The sequence below is a fragment of the Adiantum capillus-veneris genome, chromosome 10 (assembly GCF_014529385.1).
Source record: "Adiantum capillus-veneris isolate H3 chromosome 10, ASM1452938v2, whole genome shotgun sequence".
NCBI lineage: Eukaryota > Viridiplantae > Streptophyta > Polypodiopsida > Polypodiales > Pteridaceae > Adiantum > Adiantum capillus-veneris.
The window spans coordinates 109877516-109893528 of record NC_140940.1 but is presented as its reverse complement, the minus strand read 5'-3'; the positions used below and the strand labels follow the sequence as shown (position 1 = coordinate 109893528).

The 16013-nt window shown below is 41.3% G+C and overlaps 1 protein-coding gene across 4 annotated transcripts in view; it reads left to right on the top strand.

The window, feature by feature from the left end:
• The window catches only part of LOC147449450 (uncharacterized), a 279835-nt gene that overhangs the window by 33702 nt on the left and 230120 nt on the right, over nt 1-16013 (top strand). Inside the window, exon 4 of one of the 4 annotated variants that reach the window (XM_086521898.1) lies at nt 5156-5286. The exons of the other annotated variants lie outside the window; for them this stretch is intronic. The gene's annotated coding sequence lies outside the window, so the exon portion shown is untranslated. Of the gene's footprint in view, nt 1-5155; nt 5287-16013 lie in introns of those variants that run through there. 4 annotated transcript variants of the gene reach the window in all.

The following is a 16013-nucleotide window of genomic DNA, read 5'->3' as shown; positions in this document are numbered from 1 at the left end:
TATCGAGTCATACTCTCAAAATTAGGCCCATGTATTATGTTTGTAATCTTTTCTTGAAACTATGGTCTATCTATATGGGTTATCTATCCATTGGGATCATGCCTATAGATAAATGAATTACCTTTGTTCGTTTTTGAATTGTTTCTATACTACAGACTTGTACTTTGGTTACCATGATTGATCATGTTTATCTTTTATCATCCCTTATGTCTTGTCTTGAAGGTATATAAAGCAGTGATACTCTTTGTTTTTCTATTATAAGTTTGTGGGCTTATAAGGTTGTATTTTGACAATATGGTTTCTGAAAATGTGTGGTCTTAAGTAGAAAACTCTCAATAATCAAGTTGAATAGCTGATGTATAAGATGAAAAATTTAGTGGGTACAAATTTCATGGCAATGCAAGAAAATGGAGCATGTATTTGAAATAAAGGGTAATTTCAACTCATATGAATGTCCACTAGCAAATATTTGGAACCTCTTCCATAAGTATGTGGCAAAGACAAGTTGATCAAGGGAGAAGAAAAAATATAGTCAATATTCAAGGTATTTGCCAAGAATTGTCTCTTGATATGATCCTTTTGAGAATGAAAAGAATGAAACAAGGTGTGGGCCATCTACATAGTACATACCTCAATTTAGCACATTGCTTGATATCATGATTGGTGGATAGGGAACGAGCTTTCCCCATAAGATCTAACCTTACCTCTTCTTTTAGCACTTTCAAATCAAGGACACAAAATGTTTACAAAGAATCCAACAAAAAAGTATTAATGGAGCCCATGTGGAAAACTTATTTTAAGATCTCATTTAATGCCCTATGTTCCATGACATGCTTTTATAGAATGATGCAGGTCACCCCAAAGTCTTTGGGAGATTTAATTTTACTCTTTAGGACTTCATGGATGTAAACAAAATCATGCTTGTATAGAGTGTAGAAAGGCAATGTGTGCTAGCTATCTCTATGCATGCATCTTTATATCTTTGAATGGTTTCACTCTCTAGGTTGAGTTTGGGAAGATGTGAATAGAAACGTGCAAGCAAGACTAACTACAAAAGTTTTTGAGTATAAGTTTTTTCATTCTCTTTCCTCCTAACTTGGCTCTAAATTCCCTTTTGTCTCTTTTCATGGTATCAAAGCTTGGTTATGGTTGGGGAGTTCTAAGTAGAAAAAAATGAAAGCAAGACTAGCTAGATGAATATTTGAGGATAAAAGTTTCTTAAGTCTCTTTCCTTTTTTATTGGGTGAAAAGGAGGTCATCCGCTTGTGTAGACCATTCCTATATGTGCAAAAGGGCAAGAAAAGCTAGTCAAGAAACTAGTTAGGTTTTTCACTATATGAGTTAGTGGATTAGGGTGAGTAAGGAATTGGGTTCATCCCTTTATAGTGTGAATCTATTCCTTTCTCTTTATTTGGTGGTAGAGGGCGATGTTGAGTTTCTCACCCAAAGCTTGATGATTGACCACCCATGGTCTCTTATAGCTATTGATGCACTTTATATACCAAGGATCAATAAAGATTTAACAAAAATATTTCTTACCTGCAGTAACCCATGTATAAGAAGATCATTCTAGAATATGGATACAATAAGAATACCACACTAGAAAAGGGATCCACGCTGCTTTGTACATAAAAGGTAAAGAAAGAAAAATGCCTCCTGCATCATCATTGAACCTACCTAGAAATGAAAAATTAGTTTTTTTTACTAGATTGTCCTGGTATTTATAGAGAAAAATGGTAATAAGAATCCTTTGATTCTAATAAATTATAATAGGAAATATGAGATTTTTAGTAGCATTAGTTTTCTTGAGATTAATTTTGGGTAGCTCCTCCAAAGTAGAGTAATCATTGCATATTGATCTTAATATTGTTGGGAGCTCAAAAAAAGAAATCTAATCATTAGGTACAATATAGCATTGCAAGAGAATATTATGCACCAAGTGAAGAAGACTACTTAAGAGGATATTCTTGAACAAGACGAGATTGATCCATCCTATTTTCTCAATATATCTAATTTCATTCATCCAATACAAGAGTTCAAGGATGGATCTTGGAGAATGTACATTGACTATAGAGCCATTGAAAGGATAAATATCAAGAATGAGTTATTAATCACAAATATAGATTTTATTTTGAGTGTATTAAAAGTTTTAACCAAATTGACCCTAAAAGTGTAACTATTAAATTTGTGTCCAAGTAGTGGACATTCTTGAGGAAACTATCAAAATATATTTTGATCTCTATAAGTTTCTAATCGTGCCATTTGGTTTTTCACTAATGCTGTATCTATGCTCACGGGATGATGGACTTCATAAAATTCTACGAAATTTCCTTGAGGATATGACAATGTTCTTAAAGATCAAAGAAAACCACCACCTAAGGATTCTCTTTAGATATAGGATGTCTTTAAAATCTAAGTGAGAAAGAAGCTAGTAAGAATATTGAGAAATTTTTGAAGAAAACTCTCTCTTTTTGGACATAGAATCTCAAAGTGGGGAGTGAAATTAGCTCAAATTAAGGTTAACCCAAGTCAATGGGTCTAAAAATCTTCAAAAAAATTTATTTCTTTTTAGAGCTCTCTCGTACTATAAGAGGACTTTCCTTTTTAAACTCTTTGTGGATATTGTTGGAAATGGTTTGTGTCATATGACTCTAGACTTTTTACTACACATTCATGATATGAGTATAATGGATTGAAAACTTTCTTCAGTCACATACCATGACAAATAGGATGTGTGGAAAAACCCGTATGATGAGCTACATACATAGCAAGATGTAAGTGCACTAACAAACGAAACATTATGAATGCAAGAAGGTCGTGTTTACAAAAAAAGCATGTGTGAGGCAAGAACCTTGTGATATATGCCTATAAAGAAGCCTAATAAAATATTTTTTTATCATGCATGATCAAAAGATTATTTTGAGTATGCATGTTTGTCCCTCTTTGATTACAAACAGACAGACACACACACACACACACCATGAATGCTACTCTTAGTAATCTCCCCTAGTAAAAAAATGGGTAATGGATCCTTAGGTGATTGATACTTTCCAATCACACATTAAATACTATGTAGTATCTACATGACACTGATATTAGAGCCTTATGGTGATTAATACTTTTGCCTCACACATTAGATCCTAATTAGTAGCTCTACCTGACACTAATCTATTTCCTAGTCAACACATGATTCTGAAATTTGTTCATGAAAATCTAGTGATCCATTAATTTTAGTCATATCTCGAATAAACAAGAACTTATTAGGTCCTCATCATTTCTAATAAATCTGTCTGCTTAGGGCACGTTTTTAGTGTTTGTAAACTCCCTATTTAGCTCTCTAATTGAGCACTTTTCCATCTTGTCATTAGTGTACAGGAAGTCTCTTGCATTCTATTTAGTACAATTGCTCAATAAGTGAAATTTCTTGCTGAATATGGTATATAATGAATCCTTGCACCTCATAATCTAGCCACATTTCTTGTCAATTAGAGTCTTTAATTGGGCATCTTAGTTAGTTACTTCTCATCTTTCTATAATGGTATATAATGAGTCCTTGCACCTCATAATCTAACCACATTTCTTGTCAATTAGAGTCTTTAATTGGACATCTTAGTTAGTTACTTCTCATCATTCTAATAAAAGGTATATTTTTTACAATAAAGATTTCAGTCTATGTCAATGTAAAAAATCCATTTCAAGAGCAATTAGTAGAGCTCAAGTAAACTCATTTTGAGCCTTATTTCATCTCCCTACACAAATGGTGAATTCACAAAAGCTTGTGGTCACCTTACACTAGGTGACGGTTTCCCCTTTTGGAGTAAGATAAACTTTTCTATGGCTGAAAAGGTGAGATCTGACTCATATTCCAACCTATATATGAGAATTTTTTCACCACAATTTTATTCATTTAATTTTCATATTTCATTGATATCTATAATCTTCATACGTGCATAGCTCCGTATTTATAAAGTTACTTCTGTGGATTACAACCACATTATGGCTTGAAGTATAGAAAAGTAACAATTCTAAACATTAAGAAGAAGATGGTGTCTAAGTGTACCTCTTTATTTGCGATGATATTATGGAGGTGATTAAAATGTTGACAAATAGGTATACCCCATAAGTGCAAGAATGGTGGGCGTGTAAGAGTGGTCAAAGGATGAACTCCCCACAACAAAAAAGAAGGTTGACAATTTTATGTTTTTTTGGACTTCCATAACTCCCACACATGATCTCCGATTTGAGCAGAGATCACAAATTTGCAATCTACTTATCGAGCTTTTTCCATAGATATGCTGCATGATATGGTTTTACCCGCTAGATTTTATATTCCATTTTGAGGAGAAAAATTGAGTTCAAATAAACTAGCTATTTTTCTTTTGCCTCTTTGAATTCAAAGTTGTCCTTAGATGACTTTATTAATACTAAAGGTTTGAATTCCTTAAACTGCCTAAGGAGACCCTCCTAGACCCCATTCTCTTCCCAAACGGCACCTATTAGCTGCTATTTTTGGCAATTTTTGTCCACATCACTCTTTATAGGCCAGATGAGTGTGCCACCATGAAACACTTGAAGTATGTATCATTTTCCATCAATATATCATTTTGAGTCCCTTTCCATGAAATTTTGCAACGGCACCTATTATCTGTCCACATCACTCTTTATAGGTAGATGAGTGTGCCAGCATGAAACACTTGAAGTATGTACATCATAAAACCAAAATAGGGATTTTATCAAGTGGAAAAGCATGCAAATGCACCACATCTAGGGTCACGACTCCCCAGATAGGTATGTACATGATAGCGACCGCAGTAGCTGCTTCAACATATATCACAATATGTACATGATTGCTTTTATTTGCATGCACCAAGAAGTGTCAAAAGTTAGGTGACTGTTTTTATTTCACACTATGTATGAGCTATGGAACGACACATGTATCAAGGAAGCTAACTGAGTACTAGTACTCCCATCTGTGTCTATCTGACCTTTGCCGCTGTCCCCTAGCAAACTCTACCATTTTCTTCTGACTTCACAAACTCGAGTAAAAGAAATTGTTGGGTTCCTTGAGGACTGTGCCTTTGCATAGGTCACTTAATGGATGGTTGATGATTCATTATCCATAGCCACTTGTTGCTTTTGGTCGTTGTTGTCGCAGGTGCTTGAGCAACGGGAGGCCATTTTGAAGTTGCAAGATAAGGAACTCTCAGAACCTTCTCACACTCCAAGGTATGACCGCATGAGTCCCAATCCGCTTCATAATTCCCATCTCCTTTGCCGCACCCAAACCAAAAAATGTCCGTGCCGATCCTCAAAATCTGTAATTGCCTACCTGTTTCCCAAGCCGCTTCACAATCTTCATGTGGGAGACCTTGAACAAATGGAGGCTCCACACAATCCCGTTCCCAAATCTTTAACACCCTCTCTTGAAGTCGAATATCCTTGCCACTTTACACCTATTGCTACTACCAAGCCGAGGCTACTTCAAGATCCTTGCCTTTGATGCTTTACGTCTCTATGCCCATGGCCCACAACGTTTTAAAACGTTGGGCTAGTCATTGAAGAAAAGGGGGGGGGGGGGGGGGGGGGGACTCAATTGCCGAAACAGTCGCCAAGCGCTCTCTCACTCCTATATTGGCAGACATCGTTTCAAAACATAGGAGGGAAGGGGGGGGCTTGTTGCTGTCGGTGTCTCAAAATTCACGGTACAGGAGGAGCGGGACAAGCTATCGCGGGTGGCATTTCAAAATTCCACCACAAGGGGATTTTTTGGCGATGCTATTGAACAACTTTTAAGAATGCTTCGGACATCGACAGTTTGGGGGGGAGAAATGCCGATGACAAGACCTACTCTTTTGCCCCTCTTTAAGTCTGCTCCTCCATGCCAATGGCTTCAATGTTGACACCACTCTGATACCATGTCAAAATTCGATGATGCGGAAGCGTAGAAATCAAGGGGGAGAGAGAGAGAGAGAGAGAGAGAGAGAGAGAGAGAGAGAGAGAGAGAGAGAGAGAGAGAGAGAGAGAGAGAGAGAGAGAGAGAGAGAGAGAGATGAAATGAACCAATCAACCTTAGCAATGAATAACTTAATGAATATATAATGGAGGCAAGGGGTTGCTTATATAGCAATACTAGTAAATTGCCCTGCCCAAGACTTTGACAAATAAGTTTAAAAAATACCCAAAAGACAAATTAAATAATGGGATCACATTGAAAAGTTCACTTGAGATTCCTAAACTTTAACACCCACTCATAGTGGAGATCAATACTGAGAGCAAGTCGACGAAGAAGCTACCATGGACACCCCAGCACCTTGCTCTCCCCAACTTTGTACTTGAAAGTAATGACATATTGAGCATCACTTGCCTTTGTAGAAACTTTGAACTGTAGACCATACTACATCCAATAATCCCCATTCATGAACTATAAACACATTACGTCCAAATATAAAACTCCAAATATTGAATTGTTGGAAGACATCCTGTCCATAATCTGACCAACAACAATGAACTGGCTAGCCCATCCATAGTGTTTTAGATGTCTGATTGGTTACCTACCAAATGCATGTGCATTTAGCTTCGACCTACGGGTCCAAACACCAATAACTTGAACTCCAACACAAGCGTCCAAATTAATTATAGGGAGCACTGCTTGCTTGCTCCTCTCTATCACTCACAAGCCTCTCTTTGGATGAAGCTAGTGGTGACACCTGTCATTTGACTTGAAATATGACGTTGACGACACTGGGGCCACCATCACGAGTTCCATGCTGATCTCCTCTATCAAATGTTTATTACCGTAATCTTTGTTTAGCTTTGCTTGTCGTTGTCTAACTGTGAGTTCTTGATTTTGGATTTGGCTTCAAACTCTGGAGCCAAACAAAGCATCATATCACAATCATGACTGTGGTCATACCTCTTGGGTACCGAGGCAGCTAATTGAGTACAGGTACTGCCATCCTTGTCGTACTGGGCTTTGTCTTTGTCCTCTAGAGAAATCTACTATTTTCTTTTGATTATACAAACTCAAGCCAAACAATTTGTTGGGTTCCTTGATAACTGAGCCGATGCATAGGCCCACTAAATGGATGGTTGACGATCCGTTATCCAATCGCTTTTGGTTTTATTTGGTCGATGTCATGGCACCTCGAGCAAGGTAGGGACATATTTAAGTTGCAAGATCTGCTAATTGGGGCGGGGGGAGGGGGGGAAGGGGGGGAAATGGCAGCGTCAACAGAGAGTCTCAAAGCATAATGGACAAGGGGGGGTGGGGGGGGGGGGGGAACCTGATGACTGCCGACGTTTCAAAATGCACGAGGGAAATCTGTCGCCAAGGGGAGGTTGCCTTTGGACAGCAGTGTTTCAAAATGCTCCGTTGGCGAGAGAGGGGGACAGTTGTCGCGGGGAAGCGTTTTGAAAACGCTAGCGAGGGAACTTAGTGAAGTGCCGACTGCGTTCCTACAATGCTACACGAGATGGTGAGGGGTGAAGGTGCTGGCAATAATGGGTCACACTCTTCTTCTCACAGGGATCTCTTCTTTGAGAGATGCTCCTCCATGTCAAGGGTTTCAAGCACTAAGCTCCACCCAGAAGCTTTGATACCATGTCAAAGTTGACGATGCAAAAGCGTAGAGAACAAGTGGAGTGAGCACAAGAGAGTGAGAGAGAGAGTCTCCTGATCTCCTGAACCAATCAACCTTAGCAATGAATAAATGAATATGTATACAATGGAGGCAATGGATTGCTTATATAACAATCCTAGTAAATTTCCCTACCCAAGACTTTGACAAATAAGAAAAATAAATACCTAAAAGCCAAACTAAATAATGGGATCACATTGGGTTGTTCACTTGAGATGCCTAAAATTTGACACCCTCTCTTCAGCTCAGAGTGGACATCAATAGTGAGACCAAGTCCATGAAGAAGCTACCATGGGCACCCCAGCACTGGCGGGGATACTGGATACACCTTGGTGTTGCTCTACTCAACTTTGTACCTGAAAGCAATGCCATCTTGAGCATCGGTTGCCTTTGTAGAAACTTTGAGCTGTAGACAACACTACCTCCAATGTTCCCATTCATGCAGTTATTCATTGCCAAGGATGATTGGTTCAGGAGACTCTCTCTCTCTCTCTCTCTCTCTCTCTCTCTCTCTCTCTCTCTCTCTCTCTCTCTCTCTCTCTCGTGCTCACACCCCTTGGTAATTACACTTCTGCATTGTCGATTTTGACATGGTATCAGAGGTTTGTGCTCCTTGAAAGTCTTGGCATGGAAGAGCATCCAGAGGAGAGAAGCGTTGAGGAGTTCCCCCCTTTGCTTGCCGGAGTCCATCTTTCCCTCCCTCTGCTCCCGGTGTTCTAAAATGCTACGCTTTCTTCCCTGCCGACATTGCTCCTTTGCACCCCACAAGCCCACAAGCATCGTAACCACCCTGCAGTGAAAGTTTTGAAACACAGTACCCCTCCCTGCAACGCTGCCCGCTTATGAAATCCCCCATACTGAGAGTTTTGAGACATTGTGTGTCTCTTTGCAGCTCCAGCAGTACACTACCCAGCAACTGCGTTCTGAAACATTTGGGGTAGCGTGGCTTTGTGACCTTCCCATCAGCACAAAGGCTTTTGAAAGGCCGTCCCTTTGTGACTCCCCTTCTTTGCTGACTATCGCCCCTCATTCTCCTCCTCTTGGCGACAAAACCCTCAAGGCACCCAAAAATTTCTTTAGGGTGACACTTAGAGGGGGGGCATCAAGGAACCTCTCATTTCTTGATTGGATTTGGGATAAGTGAAAGTGGACAGGTGAGCTTTGAGCATCAATTTGGGAATGAGGATAGTGGAACCCGTAAAGGGGCCTTGCAAAGTGTCTTGGAAAAGGCGTATTGTGGAGGAGTTTGGGACATGAAGCCGCATAATTTGGCCTTAAGAGAGGGACAACTTGGAGTTTGGAGAAGGCAATAGAAGTAGAGGGTGCAGTAAGCATTGTACGTGGGAGTGGCTTCGGGCAAACCTGCGGCTCGGGAGAGGCGACCAGTTTGGAGCTTAAGAGCGGGAAATTAGAGGGTGTGGAGCAATTTGGCGTAGGCCATGAAGTTGATCGGCATCAGCTTGGAGCTCTTGTGGCTTGGAATTTGAAGTTTTTGTGGCTTATTGGAGTGCGAGAAGGTACAAAATACCATGTTTTGCAATCTTAACAAGGCACCCCCTTGCTCGAGCACGCACGACGACATCGACCAAAGACAACCAAAATCTATCCATAATTGATCATCAACCATCCATTTAGCTTGAGTTTATGAATTCAAAAGCATCTCAAGGAGTGCACTAGAGGGCAGTAGCAAAGGTCAATTGGACAAGGATGGTAGTACCAGTAAACAGTTAGATGCCTTGGTACCCACGAGGTACAATAATATTTGTTATGATTGTGATTTGAGGGAACATTCCCATCATACTTTGGTCTGAAGTAGCACTCATGGGTCTCGTGGTTGGTCCATTTACCCTTGATTGCACACCATTTTTGTGGCCTAATTGGTTGTCCTTGTGGGGATATCCCTTGTCTTGGTCCTTTCATAGGTGCTTTTTGCATATTGTTCATCATTTCATTCGTCCTTTTTAGCATATCTTCTATGGCTGAGAGTGGTGCCGCAGCAGCCGTTTGGCTCCAAAGTTTGAAGCCAAAGGAGAAGCAGGAACTCATAGATAGACAAGGACAAGGGCAGGCTAGACAAAGATTATAGGAATAAAGATTTGACAGAGGATATCAGCATGGCACTCGTGGTGGTGGCCACAGTGGCTACAACGTCAAATTTCTAGTCAAATGACAAGCGTCACAACTAGTTTCAGCCACAGAGGTTTGTGAGTGGCAAAGAGGGGCAAGCGATGCCTAGTAAATTGACCTACCCAAGACTTTGACAAATATGTAAAATAAACACCTAAAAGCCAAACTAAATAATGGGATCACATTGGGCAGTTCACTTGAGATGCCTAAACTTTAACACCCTCTCTCTAGCTGATAGTGAGACCAAGTCGATGAAGAAGCTACCATGGACATCCAGCACAAGCCACGATACTCGATACACGTCGGTGGTGCTTTCCTCAACTTTGTACCTGAAAGTAGAGACATCTTAAGCATCGGTTTCCTTTGTAGAAACTTTGAACTGTAGACCAGACTACGTCCAATAATCCCCATTCGTGAGCTATGAACACCTCACCTTTAGAATATAAAACTCAAAGTAATGAACTATTGGAACACATCATGTCCATAATTTGAGCAACAACTTTAGTGAACTGACTAGCCCATCCATAGTGTTTTAGACGTTTGATTGGTTCCCTACCAAATGCATGTGCATTGAACTCCGACCTACGGGTTCAAAAACCAATAGCTTGAACTCCAACACAAGGGTCCAAATTAATTATAAGGAGAAGTGCTTGCTTGCCCCTCTCTTCCACTCACAAGCCTCTATCTGGCTGAAGCTAGTGGTAACACCTGTCATTTGACTAGAAGACGTCGAGGCCTCTGTGGCCACCGCCACGAGTGCCATGCCAATCTATTCTGTCAAACATTTATTACCTTAATCTTTGTCTAGCTTGCCTTTATCCTTGTCTTTCTAATGAGTTCTTGCTTTTGCCTTTGGATTTAAACTCCAAAGCCAAGCAAAGCGTCCAATCACAATCACGAGTGTGGTCATACCTCCCAAGTATCGAGGCAGCTAACTGAGTACTGGTACTTCCATCCGTTTCCAACTAACCTTTCCTGCTGTCCTCTAGCAAACTGTGCCATTTGCTTTTGACTTCACAAACTCAAGCCATAGAAATTGTCAGGTTCCTTGAGAATTGTGTCGTTGAATAGATCGCTTACTGGATGGTTGATGATTCATTATACATTGCCACTTGTTCCTTTTGGTCATTGTTGTCATCCGTGCTCGAGCAAGTGGAGGCCATTTTGAAGTTCCAAGATCTGGAACTCCAAGAACCTTCTCGCACTCCAACGTATGACCGCACGAGTCCCAAGCCACTTCACAATTCCCACCTCCTTTGCCGTACCCAAGCCAAAAATGTCTGTGCTGATCCTCAAAATCTGTAACTGCCTGCGTGTCTCCCAAGCCGCTTCCCAATCTTCATGTGGGAGCCCTTGAACAAATCAAGGCTTCACACAATCTCGTTCCCAAACCTTTAACACCCTCTCTTGAAGTCAAATCTCATTGCCGGTTGAGGCTACTCCAAGATCCTTGCCTCTGATTCTTTTCTTCTCTATGCCCACAACCCACAGCATTTTAAAACATTGGGCTAGTCATTGAAGAATGGGGGGAGAGCTCTGTTACCAAAACAGTGTGCAAGTGCTCTCTCAGTCCTCTACAGGCAGACATCGTTTCAAACACAGGAGGGCAGGGGGGATTGTTGCTTCCAGCATCTCAAAACGCACATGACAAGGGGAGCGGGACAAGCTATTGAAGGTGGTATTTCAAAACGGCAGCACGAGAGAGAGAGAGAGAGAGAGAGAGAGAGAGAGAGAGAGAGAGAGAGAGAGAGAGAGAGAGAGAGAGAGAGAGAGAGAGAGAGAGAGAGAGAGAGAGAGAGAGTCTCCTGAACCAACCAACCTTAGCAGTGAATAACTAAATGAATATGCAATGGAGGCAAGGGGTTGCTTATATACAATACTAGTAAATTTCCCTACCCAAGACTGTGACAAATAAGTAAAATAAATACCTAAAAGACTAACTAGATAATGGGATCACATTGGGCAGTTCACTTGAGATGCCTAAACTTTAACACCCTCTTTGTAGCTCATAGTGGATATCAATAGTGAGACCAAGTCGATAAAGAAGCTACCATGGACACCTCACCACCACCAAGATACTGGATACACATCGGTGTTGCTCTCCTTAATTTTGTACCTCAAAGTAATTCCATCTTGTGCATCGGTTGCCTTTGTAGAGACTTTGAATTGTAGACCATACTACATCCAATAATCCCCATTCGTCAACTCTAAACACCTCACGTCCAGAATGTCAAACTCAAAGATAATGAACTATTGCAACACATCTTGTCCACAAAAATGAATTGTCTAGCCTATCCATAGTGTTTTAGACATTTGATTGGTTCCCTACCAGATGCATGTGCATTGAACTCCGCCCTACGGGTCCAAACACCAATAACTTGAAATCCAACACAAGTGTCCAAATTAATTATAGAGAGCAGTGCTTGCTTGCCCCTCTCTTCCACTCACAAACCTCTATATGGCTGAAGCTAGTGGTGACACCTGTTATTTGAATAGAAATCTGACATGAAGGCCACTGCGGCCACCGCCACGAGTGCCATGCCAATCTCGTCTCTCAAATCTTTATTGCCATAATCTCTGTCTAGCTTTCCTTTATCCTTGTCTTCCTGTGAGTTCCTGCTTTTGCCTTTGGATTCAAACTCTAGAGCTAAACAAAGCATCAAATCACAATCATGATTGTGGTCGTACCTCACGAGTATCATGACATCTAATTGAGTTTTGGTACTCCCACCCATGTCTAATCGACCTTTGCCAATGTCCTCTAGCAAACTCTGCCATTTTCTTTTGACTTTACAAACTCAAGCCTAAGAAATTCTTGGGTTCCTTGAGAATTGTGCATTTTCATAGGTCTCTTAATGGATGGTTGAGAATCCATTATCCATAGCCACTTGTTTCTTTTGGTCGTTGTTGTCGCGGGTGCTTGAGCAAGGGGAGGCCATTTTGAGGTTGCAAGAGCTGGAACTGTGAGAACCTTCTCCCAATCCGCTTCCCAATTCCCACCTCCTTCGTGCACCCAAGTCAAAAAATGTCCATGCCGATCCTCAAAATCTCCAATTGCCTTCTTGTCTCCCAAGCCGCTTTACAATCTTCATGTGGGAGCCCTTGAACAAACCAAGGCTCCACACAATCCCATTCCCAAAACTTTAACACCCTCTCTTGAAGTCAAATCTCCTTGCCGCTTCCAAGCCACCTTACACCTAGTGCTACGACCAAGCCGAGGCTACTTCAAGATCCTCCCCTATTATGCTTTTCCATGCCCACAACCCACAGCATTTTACAACGTTGGGCTAGTCATTGAAGAAAAGGGGGGGGGGGGACCTTTGTTGTTGTTTGCCAAAAAAGTCGCCAAGTGCTCTCCCACTCCTCTGCTAGCAAACAACATTTCAAAACGCAGGAGGGTAGGGGGGGGGGGGGTTGTTGTTGCGAGCATCTCAAAACTAATAGGACAAGGGGAGTGGGACAAGCTGTTGCAAGTGGCGTTTCAAAACGCCAGCGTGAGGGGATTTATTGGCAATGCTATTGTGTAGCATTTTAGAATGATTGGGACAACGCGAGTGGGGGCACTACAAGACGTCGCGTAGAAGTCATTGCAGATACCGACAAAATAGCGCTAATTTTTAAACTAAAAACCACTGAAATAATCCTCGAAAGAGACGCTGGTATCGTAGCGTCAGTATAGCTGGCTTCGAAATAGGCCTTTGAATAGGTGTCGAAATATTCAACGTAATAAGCACCGGTATTTATATATTGAATTCCGACGCTCATTCCGTTGGCCCTACCGACAGTGATATCGTCACCTGTACTGACGACTAAAATCTGTAAAAAAGATTTGGGGAGAGACGGCTGGTAACTAATGCTGCATGTACTGCAGCAAAAGAAAACAGCACTCTGTATCCAAAGGAAGAGTACACAAGCAACCGCACTCCACCTACAAGCTCATGCTAAAGAGCCAGTGTATGGCAATTAGCAAAATTGTAAGAATAACATAACTTGTTAACATAATTAAAACATGAGTCAAAAACTATAAAACCATAAATATAACCTGTTTGCCATACCATAACCATTACCATAACTTTCTTGTCATACCATAACCATAGCCATAACCATCACACGATTGCTATACCATCATAGCAAAACCATAACCATCACCTGAACCACAAACCATAACCATAACCATAACCATAGCAAAACCATAACCATAGCAAAACAATAACCATAACCATAACCTTGCACAACCATAACCATAACCAACAGATGATTGTCATACTATCATAGCAAAACCATAATCTTAAGTTGATTGTCAAACCTTAACCATAACATTTGTGCCAGACCATAAACATAACCATAAACCATAAACATAAGTACTACAAAACTGTACATATGCAAACAATCACTGAGTGAGAAGACCCTCATGGTAATGCCTCCCAATCGACGTCCTCTCCCTTTTCCTGCAACTGGGTCAAAAGGGCCAAAAGTCCATGCTTGTACCCATACTTCTCCTCTTGGCGTGTCAAAAGGCGCTTCACGGCAACTTCCTACAAAATTATGGTTTAATCATTAGATAAATGTTCAAATAACATATATATTATCAATAATTTAAAGCATATGTATAATAATTACAAACTCATGTTGAAGCATATCGTAGCCTCCACTCCCTAGATGTGACGCTCCAGCAGACTCCAAAAATGCTTTGGCTGCATCTCTCTGCTACTGAAATCTATTGGGATTGTCTTGTATCTCTCGTGCAATCCCCATCCACTCCTCTGTGTCCAACCATGCCGGCTTGGGACTACCGTCATTGAACCTGTCTTTGGCCTCTGACCGACAGTGTGACATTGTGGACCTCGCCACGCTCAAAGTCCAGGTGTTCGAGACCTGATCGTATCCCTCTGCCGGCCTATACTCTCTCTGAATGGCATCGACGATGTAATTCTTTCTCTCAAGATCGAGATTTTCCCAAATCTCCGTCAGAAAGTGACCAAAATCAATCGTACAGAGCTGTCGAATCCTCTATGGCATTTCCTTTCCCACCCTTTCTGCTACAACAGCCCCATCCCTGCTCCTACACACCTTGCTAGGATCATGCTCCTGTGATCCCCAAGGTGTACGTGGTGTGCGCATCAGTGAACTATCTACTAAAGAGAGTGGTGGACGCTCTCTCGGTGATGTGGACGCATCGGTAGAACCGCTACCAGAGCAACCATCGCCTCTAGAATGATGGCTATGTCGCCTCAAGGATAAACCACCCATCGATGTAGAGGGCACATGAGTCCTAGGCGTAGGGGGCACACTAGATTGAGGTGTGGGGCCGCTCGGTGTAGGGACCACACTAGTCATGGGCATAGTAGGTCTAGAGGTACCTGCACCCGAAAGGTGCTGTGACATCGGGATCTACTCTGGTGTGAACTGAGACAAAAACAAGCCCATCTTCTCGGGTGATATGCCGGCCGAAGTGACTGGAAAACTAAAACTAGGAGAGTATGGCTCATTGTCATTGGCCATGGCTGATCATACACAAACAACACCCACAATATAGGTTAGTTTACGTAAGAAATTCTTAATCAATACAAATAGCAAATCAACGAAACTGCTATACAAATGAAACAAATCAATGAAACTGCTATATAAATGACCAAAATCTAAAGTGTATTGTAGACTAATAAAAAGAGCTTTACAATAGGTTTCCTAGCAAAAGTTATTAGTTAATCTCTCATCCTCTACGAGATCTGATGCACCAAAGATGTCTATCTCAATCTGTACTTCTACATATTTGTCATCAAACTCTACTTCTTAGTCGCTCTCTGCATCAGCTTCACTATTTGACACCTCATCTCTAGGTTCACACAACTGCTCAATGCTGACATCCACCTCAAAATCTAAACTTAAAGTTGGAGTCGGTCTTGCGTTTTGTTCATGAATCACCTCTTCGAGCTCAATATCCAATCCTTCACACACTTGCTTGCTACGTGGAGTCCATGTCAAAGAACGCGTCCAATATCTGCTCCATCTCTACTTCTTGAAATGCCGCTTTAGGTATTGGCTGGTAGGACATCAGTCGATGGCTAATCGTCTTCTCTGGGATGAAGTTGGAGCAATATCTACTTTCGGACTTTGACCTTCAAAATCTAGACCATGAGATCGACAATGTAAGTCTTGTACTTGCTCTATCGGAAAGAGACAGTGATTGCGTATGTGTTGGTTGTAGATTTTTCATTTTCGAAAGATCTGATGCTTGCAATGCGCACAAGG